Genomic DNA, 11056 nt, shown 5'->3' on the forward strand with positions numbered 1-11056 from the left:
AGAAATGCAAACTGACACCTCCCTCACTCCTTCGGGAGCGCCAGCGCCAGGCGTGCAGAGGCATCACGGGGGCTCTGTGCTCAGCTCTCACGGACGGTCCTGCCAGCACAGCAAATGTTCGGAGGCCTCCGTGGGGCCCCAGGCCCACGGGGTCCCCTCCTTCCTGCACCCCCGCCCACTGGGCTGCCCGGCACAGAGAGGCTGCCAAAGCCCCGGCCCTGGGCCTGACTTCTAAAGACCGAAGGGAGCCCTGGCTGGGTGGCTCGTGGTCTGAGTGTCAGCCTGTGAACCAAAGGGTCTCCAGCTCGATTCCCACTCGGGGCACAGGCCTGGGTTGTGGGCCAGGTCCCCGGCTGGGGGCGCACGGGAGGCAGCCACACATCGATGTTTCTCTCCCTTTCTGTCTCCCTCCTTTCCCCTCTCTCTAGAGATGAACAAACAAAACCTTTTTAAAAAATAAATACCAAAGGGAAATTCCTCAGGAGCATCAGCCACCCTGAAAGTGTCTCCCAGGAGCCCCTGGGCGGAGGTCATGTCCCCACAGCTGCCGCAGCCACCACAGGACTCCCCACACTGGGTGCTACTGCAGGTTTGCGAGTTTCACACCCGCCACTTATGCCATTGGATGCCTCAAGTGCCACATGCCACCAGAGAACAAGAGAAAGTTCTGCACATTTTTGAGGACGGTGTTTCCACAGTGGTGACCCCTTGTGTTCCTGTGGCCCTTTCGGAAGCATCAAAAACGCCTTTCGGAAAAGAGGCCACAGGTCCCGCCAGTGGCCTAGGGACAGGGAAGGCCCTGGTGTGACCTGGTGGGGCAGGTAGGCACAGGTGTCCAGGAGGGCGCCTCCTGCCCCCACTGCCTCTGTGGACACCCTGGGCCCACCTCAGCTTGTCCCCACCTGGTGGCTGCCTCCCTCTCCACGGCAGGAGTCTGTCCTGGCTCTGTCACTGCCCGTGTGGGGACACATGATCTGGTGGACCTTCATCCAATATGACTGGTGTCCTTATAAGAAGAGGGAAATCTGGACATTCAGGATGAGGCCATGAGGACAGGGCACGAGGGACGGGTGTTGTGTCCGCAGGCCCGGGACATGCAGGCAGCCAGCCGTGCAGAAGCTGGAAGAGGCTGGAGGGACGCTGCCCAGAGCCTTTGGAGACAGTGGCTCTGCCCACACCGGGGCCTGTGACTGCAGGCGTCCGAACGTGAGGGACCAGATCCCCATGTTTGAAGCCCCAGAAACTCATACACGAGCAACCAGACTGCCCCCAATGGTTCCCAGTCAAGATGACAGGAAGGAATTAAAATGCCAAAGGTGAAAGATGAAGAGAGAATCTTAAAGCAGCAAGAGAAAAGAAGAGAGTTACCTACAAAAGGGGTGCCTATAAGACTCTCAGCTGATTTCTCAAAAGAAACTTTGCAGGCAAGAAGGGACTGGCAAGAAGTATTCAAGGTGATGAAAAACAAGGACCTACAACCTAGATTACTCTCTCCAGCAAGGCTATCATTCAGAATGGAAGGGCAGATGAAGTGCTTCCCAGACAAGGTAAAGCTAAAGGAGTTCATCACCACCAAGCCATTATTATATGATATATTAAAGGGACACATTTAAGAAAAAGAGAAAAACTATGAACATTAAAATGACAACAAACTCACAACTATCAATAGCAGAACCTAAAGAAATAAAAACAAAACCAAACTAAGCAAACAACCAGAACAGGAATAGAATCATAGGTGTGGGGATCACGGAGGGTTACCAGCTGGGAGGGGGAAGGGGGAGAAATGGGGAAATGGTGCAGGGACTGAGAAGCATAACCGGTTGGTACAAAACAGACAGGGGAGGTTAAGAATAATGTAGGAAAGGGTGAAGCCACAGAACTTACATGCACGACCCATGGACATGAACTAAGGGGGTGGGGTTGCTGGAGGGAAGTGGGGTGCTGGGCAGAGGGGAGCAAAGGGAAAAGGAATCAGCACAATCAATAAAATATACTTTAAAAATTTTTCAATGGAGACCTTAAAAAAAAAGACGACAGGGAGGGGCCTGTGACATGTGACACGAGACCACAGTCTGGTCGCAGGGCCGGCCCCACGGACTTGGTACCGTGAGGGGCGAACAGAGAGCCGCTCACACCCGGAGCCCGAACCCCGTCGAGGTTCACAGGGCAGCAGCCCCACCATCCTGGCCTCCGCGCCCCGCCCCGCGGCTGTGGAGGGAGAGGTGCGTGAGCGCGAGACAAGCGTGGGGCTCGGGCCCCCAGACGCAGCTCTGCAGGGAAGAGTGAGCCCTTCGTACCCGATGTCCCCGGTGGGGGGTTCACACACCCCAGCTGCCCCAAAACGTGGCTTCTGGCCCACTCGCGGACAAATCTTCATCCTGACAGTTACGAACTTATTTTAGTGCGCACCGAGAGAAATAAAACCAAGACTTCCGATTCATGATTTCACGCATGTCTTCGCTTCTCCCCACAAGGCAAAGGCGTGTTTAAGTGACAAGTGGGCTTGTGATAAGTGACGTGGAGCAGAGACGGGTGGCGCGCAGGTGAGCAGGACGGGGGTGCTCTGACCGCTGAGCTTCCTCAGGGGGCACCAGGCCCACCGGCCTCTGAGTGAAACAGGGGACTGAACACATCGGTCGTGGACTGACTCCTGAGCCTCTTCTGGAGCAGCTGCAGCCCCAGCGACGGCGTCTGACCTGGCCCCTCCCTGCGCACGGCCTGGCCCTCGAGTGCACGTGCACACCCGGGAAATATTCTCGGCTCGGCTCCGCCGAGAGACCTGTGCGCATCACTGAGAAGCACGGATATCCCGGCTACCCCGGGCCCCAGACGTGGGGTCTCTTGCTTCTGGAGTTTCCACCGTGCAGAACAACACAAAAGTATCAACACTGATCAGGAAGCCAGACCAGGAGATGAGATGCAAAGGCATTTAAAAACCCTCCTCTCACCCTGGCTGGTGTGGCTCAGTGGATAGAGCGCTGGCCTGTGAACTGAAAGGCCACCAGTTCAATTCCCAGTCAGGGCACAGGCCTGGGTTGCGGGCCAGGTCCCCAGTTGGGGCGTGTGAGAGGCAACCACACACTGATGTTTCTCTCCCTCTCTTTCTCTCTCCCTGCCCCTCTCTAAAAATAAAGAAAGAAAATCTTTTTTTAAAAAAACCTCCTCTCTTACCCTGGCTGGGCGGCTCAGTGAGTTGGAACACTGTCCTGGAAACCACGCGGTCGCAGGTTTGACGGCCGGGCACATGCCTGGGTGGCTCTCCCTGTCTCGTTCCCTCCCTTCCCGTCTTCCTAAGACTGGTAAGTATGTCTCAGGTAAGGATAAAAACGTAGTAACAAAAAAGCTCGCCTGGCAGCCCCCGAACCTTGACGACACTGCCCACTCAAGTTCGGGGAGCGACGGGCAACCCGCCTTTTAAAGGGATGAGCAGACCGCATCCCGTGTTCTCTCCTGCCCTCGTCTCACCCACCAACAACATGAGGGGGGACAGGGGGAGTCAAACCGCCCCAACATCACGGGCGCCGCGTGCAGCGGCCCTGGCGGCTCCAGCGGACAGCGCGTCTGCTGACCGTCTCTGGAATGCTCCTCAGAATACTCGGAAGCTGCAGAAAAAGCCCTTCTCCGAGAATAAAAGCAGTGAGACAGGACAGGTGTGTGCTTCTGCGTCACCACAGACAACAGAAGTGACCGTATCCTCGCATGAGCCTCCCGTTGCTGGGGTCACCCACATCCAACCGAAAACGAAAGTGAAAGGGACCACGTGGCGTAAACAGGCACCGTTAGCACTGCGACACTGGGCGGAACTCCGAACGGAGCCTCCCGCACTCTAGAAAAGAACGTCAGCTACGGTTTGACAAGGGTCCCGACTCCCCCAGCTTCCCTTCAGAAATCAGGAACTACAGACGCACACACGCCGGTCACAGTCACCCCGAGCCACAGGACAGGGCGCCCGCGTGATGCTGCGGGAACGACCCGAACCGGAGAAGACCCTGCGGTGGCCCCAGAGCGCCTGCCGAGCACCTGGTTCCGCCCAGGAGCCGGCAAGGACCTCCGTCCACAACTTTCTCTCCTCTCAGAGGTTTGTGCAGGAAAATCACCGCCTTTCCCTGTCACGCTGCAGTGAATTCTCACTCCGAACGCCTTAGAAAAGTGAAGGAAGTGCTGATGGAGTGGAACCGAGAGACAGACGTCTGAGGCAGGCGGCACAAAGCAGCACGCGGGGAGCAAGGAGGGAGGCGCCTGCCCCTTACAACCCCCAAAACCCCTGCCCGGGGCCTCGGCTGCTGTGACAGGCCCACCGTGAGATGCGGGAGCGACCTCCACGCACAGGTGCCCAACCGGACTGGGGGCTTGGTCTCCCATGGGCCACAGCGTCCCGGATCCAGACACACACCATCCAGTCAACTGCTGCCATCTAGGAAACGAGGCGGCACCAAGCACGCAGCACAGACTCCACAGCACAGCCTCCAGCCCAGCCTGACCGGCGTGAAGTGCCAGGTGGTGAGGTCGAGCGTGGGCCATGCCCGCGTGCTCTGCGCCCCACGCGCATGCGCCGTCACTCCGGGACAGACGAGTGCTTCTGTCTGCAGCCATCTCTCCCAGGTCCTCGATCCTGCAGTGGCCTCGCTCCCCCGGGGACACCGGTGCAGGGCCTGATGACAGCCCTGCTCTGTGTGTGAGGACACGGGCCCAGGGCGCCTGGCACAGGGTGGATACGAATACTGTTTGAAACGCAGGGCAGTTCAGGTGCCACGAGGCTTCTTTAGAGACCGAGGCTTGGGGCCGGTCCCCGACCAAAGTGCCGGTTCCCTTGGATGGGCAGCGACCACACGGAAGAGGGAGTTGAAGCCCCCGAGCCCCTCCGAGGACGAGCATCTGCCCGTCCCAGCCCCGAGCCTCCTGCGCAGACCTCGCCTCTTGCGTCACAGCACCTGACACCACACAGGCCTCATCCCGGGTCCGGCGGGGCCACCCTCCCTGTGATCGGCTCCCCTCCGTCACCCTCGGGCCCCTCTGCTCAAGCCACCCTGGGTGCTGGGCAGGGCTGCTCGCCTCGCATGCCGCTCCCCTGCCACACGGGTGACCAGTGGATGACATGCACGTGTTTTTAGAAAGCGTATCTGGTGCACCTCCCCCGACACTCCAAAAACCAAGGCCCAGCCCTGACGTTTCTTTTTTCTCCTTAAGATTTTATTTACTTATTTCTAGAGAGAGGGGGAGGGAGGGAGAAAGGGAGAGAAACATCCATGTGTGGTTGCCTCTCGCACGCCCCCAACCAGGGACCTGGCCCTCAACCGAGGCACATGCCCTGACTGGGAATCGAACCAGTGACATTTTGGTTCGCAGGCTGGCTTCAGTCCACTGGGCCACACCAGCCAGGGCATGACATATCTTTATAACCCAGCACAGCACTGGGGCCGGCACTTCCCGCGGGCTGGTTTCCAGGAAGCCGACCTGGACAGCAGCAGACGGCCCTGGGATGCAGGCCTGGTTTGGCGGATGCCTGCTCTGTCTAGTTAGGACTCACTGTTTACCCTCCACGTCCAGGCACATCTGCACAACGAACGCACCACGGACCCTTCCCCGGCGAGGTGGCTCACACTGACAAGGTGACAGTCCAAAGTCACGTGGGCCATGCTACCCACATGTCCACCCCTCCTGGAGGCAGCTCATTACACGTGAGAACCTTGACCCCTCTGTGGGTAGCCCAAGGTGCGGGTGCCTGCTCTCTGCTCCGTAGAGAAAGAAGGCGTGCCAGGGCCCCGTGCGCAGGTCTGCTCCGTCCAGGGACCTCGCTGTCCACGCGGCAGGTGCAATCATATGGAAGCAGAGAGACGAAGCGAGGAGGGAGACAGAAATGTCTTACAAACAAAAAGAACCTGTGTCCCGAGCAGCAGGCCATGCTGCCCAAATCTGACCTAAATAAAAACACTTTAGAGCCAATCACGACTCATGTACATGGATCCCTTCCGTTCTGTGGGCAGGTGGGAAGGACAGAGATGCCACCTGCTGAAAGGCACAGGGAGACGGAGAGGGGACAGCACACCTGGCCCCCCTGAGCGAGTGGTGAAGGCCAGGAAAAGGGCCACTTTTCCAAAAGGACAAAGCGGGGTCCACGCCCGAGCATGGCGGGACAGGAGCTTTGGAAGCCAGAGCTTGAAGCTGCAATGGTTCCATCTTGTCCACCCCGCAGCCAGTCAGCCCCCAAACGCCGCCCGGTTGGGGTCCCGCCCTCGCACTGGCCCACAATCTGCTCCAGGGGCAGACACGGGGTCCCGCGCTGGGCGGGAAGAGGGGAGACACCCTTTCCCTGTGGGAGGCTCGGGTTACCCCGTGTCTTCCCTGGGGTCTGCACTCCGTCCTCTGAGCTCTTGTCACCCATACCAGGTCACGGCGGTGGTTCCTGTGCCCCGCCATCCCAACGGAACCCCAGCCCTCTGCAGGAACTCTGTCCCCACCCTGGTCCACAGGCTGCTTCACGGCTGGAAAAGGCCAAAGAGTTGTCATGAGCAAGAAACCCCGGCAGTGTCTCTGACCTGGCCCAGAACACGCATCTGTCAAAGCAGAAAAGCTCTGTAAACGCAGCTGGAAAACACACCAACACTGTCTGACGACTTTCTGTTCTAAAACACCCAGGTTAGCGATTTTTTAAATCCAGAGAATGATGTTTAGAAATGCTTAGTAATGTTTAACTCTAAATAAGTGTTAAGAGGCAGAGTTGACAGACATGGAACAGAAAACGTCATACAAGTCACACACTGAGGTCAGACTTGAGTGGGCTGCCGTGTCTTCCGTCTTCACTGGAACAGACAACACCCAGGCCTGTTCTTCCTTCACTAACAGCGGGAGAGCCAGCCTGACGTGCACCTGAGAGGGACACAGCATTGAAGCCAGGATGGCAGGAAGGGGGCAACATCAGTACTGCCACGACCTCAGCCCCAAAGCCGCAGTGAGAGCAGAGGACAGGGGACCCAGGGTGAGGACAAGACAACCAAGCAAGATGTTCCATGGTGTGCGCGTTCTTGGGAGCCAGGCCGCTGAAGCCAACTTGCAGCAACAAGAATCTCTTTTTTTCCGGAGAAGGGGACATTCACAGGGAAGTTTTGGTGATCTACCATCACGCAGCTGACCTCAGGGTAAAGTAGGCTAAGTCAGAGAGGAGAAAAAGCCTGCATTTTTCTGCGCACATGAGTTGGCCAGGGGCATAAACCCCCAAAACAGGGGACCCCTGAGACACTGGGTGTGGGGACAAGAGGGCCAATGATTTCTACAACTCTCCTGTCACATTGAGAGCAGCCAAGAGGGCACCTGAGCGCCAAGTACCTGCAAAGCAAGGAGCGAGAGCCAGTTCATGGCTCACGGGACTTTCTAAGCACCGTGCACTAAGTGGGTCTCCTAGCTCCTGCGGGGTGGATGGTCTCAGACCTCTGGTTGAGAACAAAGCTGGAGTGCCGCACAGCCGTCCCAGAAACACAGACCACAGGGACAGAATGGCCCAATTTCCCTTAATTTGAAAAACCCCACAGAAGGACAATGCTGGAAAGTTCACTCTGTTAAAATTTAATTCAGCTTAACGTGTTTGTAAATAATACATCACCCAGCAATAAAAGGCTGTCGCGCCTCAAGGTATTTCCTCTGGGTCCTTGTTTGCCTCAGCCTTTCGGTGCTAATGTGTGACCGAGAAGCATGGGGTGTCCCGGGGGCAAGGGGTCACCCTGACCCAGGGTAGCGGAGTGAAGACAGAGCCGGCAGCCAACGGCCAGCCAGTCCTGAACACCACAAGCACAGGGACCGAGGTCTGAGAACAGCTACACCAGAACAGAAGTGTCCCCATCTAACCCAAACAAACCCTGACATCCGTCATGCCACGACGAGGCTTCCCTGGCTGGTGCTCTGACGCTGGCGTCCAGGAAAGGCTGGGTTTGAGGTTTCTTCATAGCCTGACAGGAGCCCCTTCCACCACTCCCCAGAGAGCTCTCACGGTAACCCCCCTTCTCTTTTCCCTTCAGTGAGGGGTGTGAAGACAATGACTGATTTAAGTTCCTCCTTCAATCTGCGGTAACTCGTGCCTAAGTATGCCTGCCGTTCATGTAATCGTTTCTAGAATAACAGGGCGTCCCCAAGTTTCAGTTCAAAATGTCTAAAACTATCAGAAAATACACCCAATGGAAGAATTGTACTTTGATCACATAACATTGTTTACTTCATTATTCACGTGAAAAAGCCATCCGTAAGTGTCCTTCTGATGAACAAACCATTTTCCACTCCCGCAGAGTGGAAATATTATTGCTCAGGTTGCAGGCAGGCCAACGATAGAGAATACACAGTCTGTTACCCAAAAGGGAAGTTACCTTTGATAATAAATCTAATATGAAAGATTCTACAACTGATACAATCAACTTGCGCCTGAGTACTGGGCACACAGGTGTCTGTGCCCAGCCTTTGCTAGACATGTTGCTTAATTAGCATTTCTTTAAACAATGCTGGTAACAATCTTGTCACTGTAATGCGGGGCAAATGCGTCGCTGAGATTCTGCCAGGGAAAGCAGGAGGAAATTCGCTAAGAATCTCAGTCAAACTTTCTTTTGTTTATATTTCCTCAGTCTCCGAAAATATCTGTTCTTCGCCCCGTTTGGTTTTTACCCAGGCTCCTTGCTTTGGTCCAGCTCTATTGTGCATGGTCCGTTAAACCTACACACAATGAATTTGTTAATGGGGCTGGGGGTACCCCCACTAGCCAGAGCCCTCCTCCTGGCGCAGAAAATCCCCCATTTGCCCTCGGGATTTAGTTGTCAGATATTGACTTGCGCTACCCTGTGAAATTGACATGTCTGTTTACAGAGAAACAAAGACACGGCTCGCCACGGACCCCGATCTCTGCGCGCCGCGTCCGCTCGGCGCGCCCCTTGCCGCTCTGCGCGCCTCGTCCCTTCCAGCTCCTCCAGCCGCTCGGCCCCGAGGCCCCTGCGCGCAGATTCAGCCGGTAATTAAAATGGAGACGAGGCCAGTGCCCGGCTTCAGGGGGAGACAATGACCCCCAAGGCACGGCAGAGCGCAGGGACCCGCCCGCACCCACCTCCCGCAGTTCCGACTCTTGGCAAACTCAGCTCGGGCGGGTCCGGGTGCGGCTCGGAGGCACGGGCGGGGGGCGCGCGGGGAGGCGCGGGTGAGGGGCGCCAGGACGCCCCCGGGCTGTCTCCTGGGGCCGGGCGTTGACGCAGCAGAAATTACCAGCTGGAAAATTCCCCTTTCGGAGGTGACGGGGGAGGGACCGCGGCGGCAGCGGCAGCAGGCGCCCCGGGCGAGGGGCTCGAGGCAGTCCCACCACTGCCGCCTCCACGAGCAGCTCCTCCGCCGGGACCCCGCACCGCCCCCGCCCGCCCTGCCCCGAGACACCGAGCTTGGGGACTGGCAGGGTCGGGCCAGGGTCGCTACCGGCGACCTCGGAGCCGCAGCCGGGGCGCTTAGGATCGCCGCTGAGAGGGCGCCCCCGCGGGGTGGGGCGCGGCGGGCGCTGGGCGGCAGGCGACGGTGGCGCGCCCCAGCTCGGAGCGGCCCCAGCTCGGAGCGGCCCCGATCTGGCCCCAGCCCGGTCCCGCTGCGATGCGCCGGCTGGCCGCACGGACAATGAGCCGGCGCTGCTTACCTGTGACCCCATGGGGCGCGGGCGAGGGCGGGCGCTGCGGCCGCCGGACCGGAGCCGGTGATCGCCGCCGCCACGGCCGCCAGGCGAGCGCTGCGTCCGGGCGGGTCTGAGATGCGCGCTCGCCTCAGCTGCTCCGTCCGTCTGTCTGTGCGTCCGTCCGTCAGGCCGGCGCGCGCACCCGTGCCCGCTTCAACCCCGCGGCCCCCGCCGCCCGCGCGCGCGCGCCCCGCCTGCGGACCCCGACCCCGCCCCCGGCGCGCTCCCGCCGCTGCTGATTGGCCCGCGCCGCGCCCCGGCTGCGGCCACCGCCCCGGGCCCCGCCCCCCGCCGGCCGGGCCGCGCGCCCCGCTTCTTGCTTGGCCCCCGACTCCGCGCAGCGGAGCGGGAGGGGGCGCGGCGGGGGTCTGTCCTCCTCCGGCCTCCCTGTGGGCGGCCGGACAGCGGAAGTGCGGGCTGGAGGTCGCTGGGCATTGTGGGAAGCCCCCTCTCCAGGACAGGCGGGGGGTGGGTGGGCGGCGGGGGCGGTGCGGCGTGGGGTCTTCAGGCACCGGCTCCCCTTTCCTCAGGGCAAAACAACGGAGACTCCCCTGACGGGAGACTCGGGTCAGGGCGAGGGCACCCAGCCTCTGACCGACTGAGCACCCCGGCCTTGCCCAGACGCCAGTTCTTCGGGGGCGCGCGGGTCTAAGGGCCACAGGCTGTCCCCAGCACCGACGCGCAGTGGCGCGGCGCGCGTCTCGAAAACTTCAAGACTTCCCCCGTGCCCAGGCGGCTCTGCGGGCCGGGCGCTGTGCAACGTGTGCACTGAAAAAGTGCTCCCACGGCCCTGCGCCCTTGAGCAGTCGGGAGCTTGGACACCTCGCGCCCGCGCCATCGGGGCACCTGGGCCCACTCAGGGAGAGGCGCCCCTAGGGGAGCGGGGCACACCACAGGGCGTGTCACTGGGGCTTGGGTTTGGCGAACTTAGGAGCACGGGCGGCCACTCGCAGTGATCTTTCCCGCCGCTTCGTCGGCCTGGTGGGGTTACGGGGCCCCGCACCCCCAACAGGCCATCACCGATCACGAATTGCGCTACCCGCGATGGGCCCCGGGCGTCCCTTCTCCCCCGCGCTGTCTTCGAGCCCTCGGGCCGGCGTAATGGGAATCGTGGCCCCGCATTTCTGGCTGGCCTATGCGGGGGCAAAGGCCACCTCGCTTCCTCTCCCGGGCGCCGCGGTGGGAAGGGAGGTGAGCCTGTGGCTGGCCAGCCGCGCAGGGGAGTCGAGCAAGACCGGGCCCTCCAATGGGGAGGCGCCGCGAGCCGTCTGCGCTCTGCCTCCCTTCGGGCCCAGCGCCGCGGAATTCCTCGGGAGGTGGGAGGCGGCGGGCCATTATGGATGCTTTCTCAGGATGTGTAAGGAGGCATTCACT

General features: G+C 59.9%; 1 protein-coding gene across 1 annotated transcript in view; it reads right to left on the minus strand.

Moving 5' to 3' along the window:
* ZBTB46 (zinc finger and BTB domain containing 46) overlaps positions 1 to 9792 on the minus strand; it is a 33354-nt gene extending 23562 nt beyond the window's left edge. Inside the window, exon 1 of the mRNA XM_090286674.1 lies at positions 9647 to 9792. The gene's annotated coding sequence lies outside the window, so the exon portion shown is untranslated. The remainder of the gene's footprint in view (positions 1 to 9646) is intronic.
* Between the last annotated feature and the right edge of the window lie 1264 nt (positions 9793 to 11056).

Source organism: Furipterus horrens, unplaced genomic scaffold (assembly GCF_987537825.1).
Source record: "Furipterus horrens unplaced genomic scaffold, mFurHor1.1.pri manual_scaffold_8, whole genome shotgun sequence".
In the NCBI taxonomy this organism is placed as follows: domain Eukaryota; kingdom Metazoa; phylum Chordata; class Mammalia; order Chiroptera; family Furipteridae; genus Furipterus; species Furipterus horrens.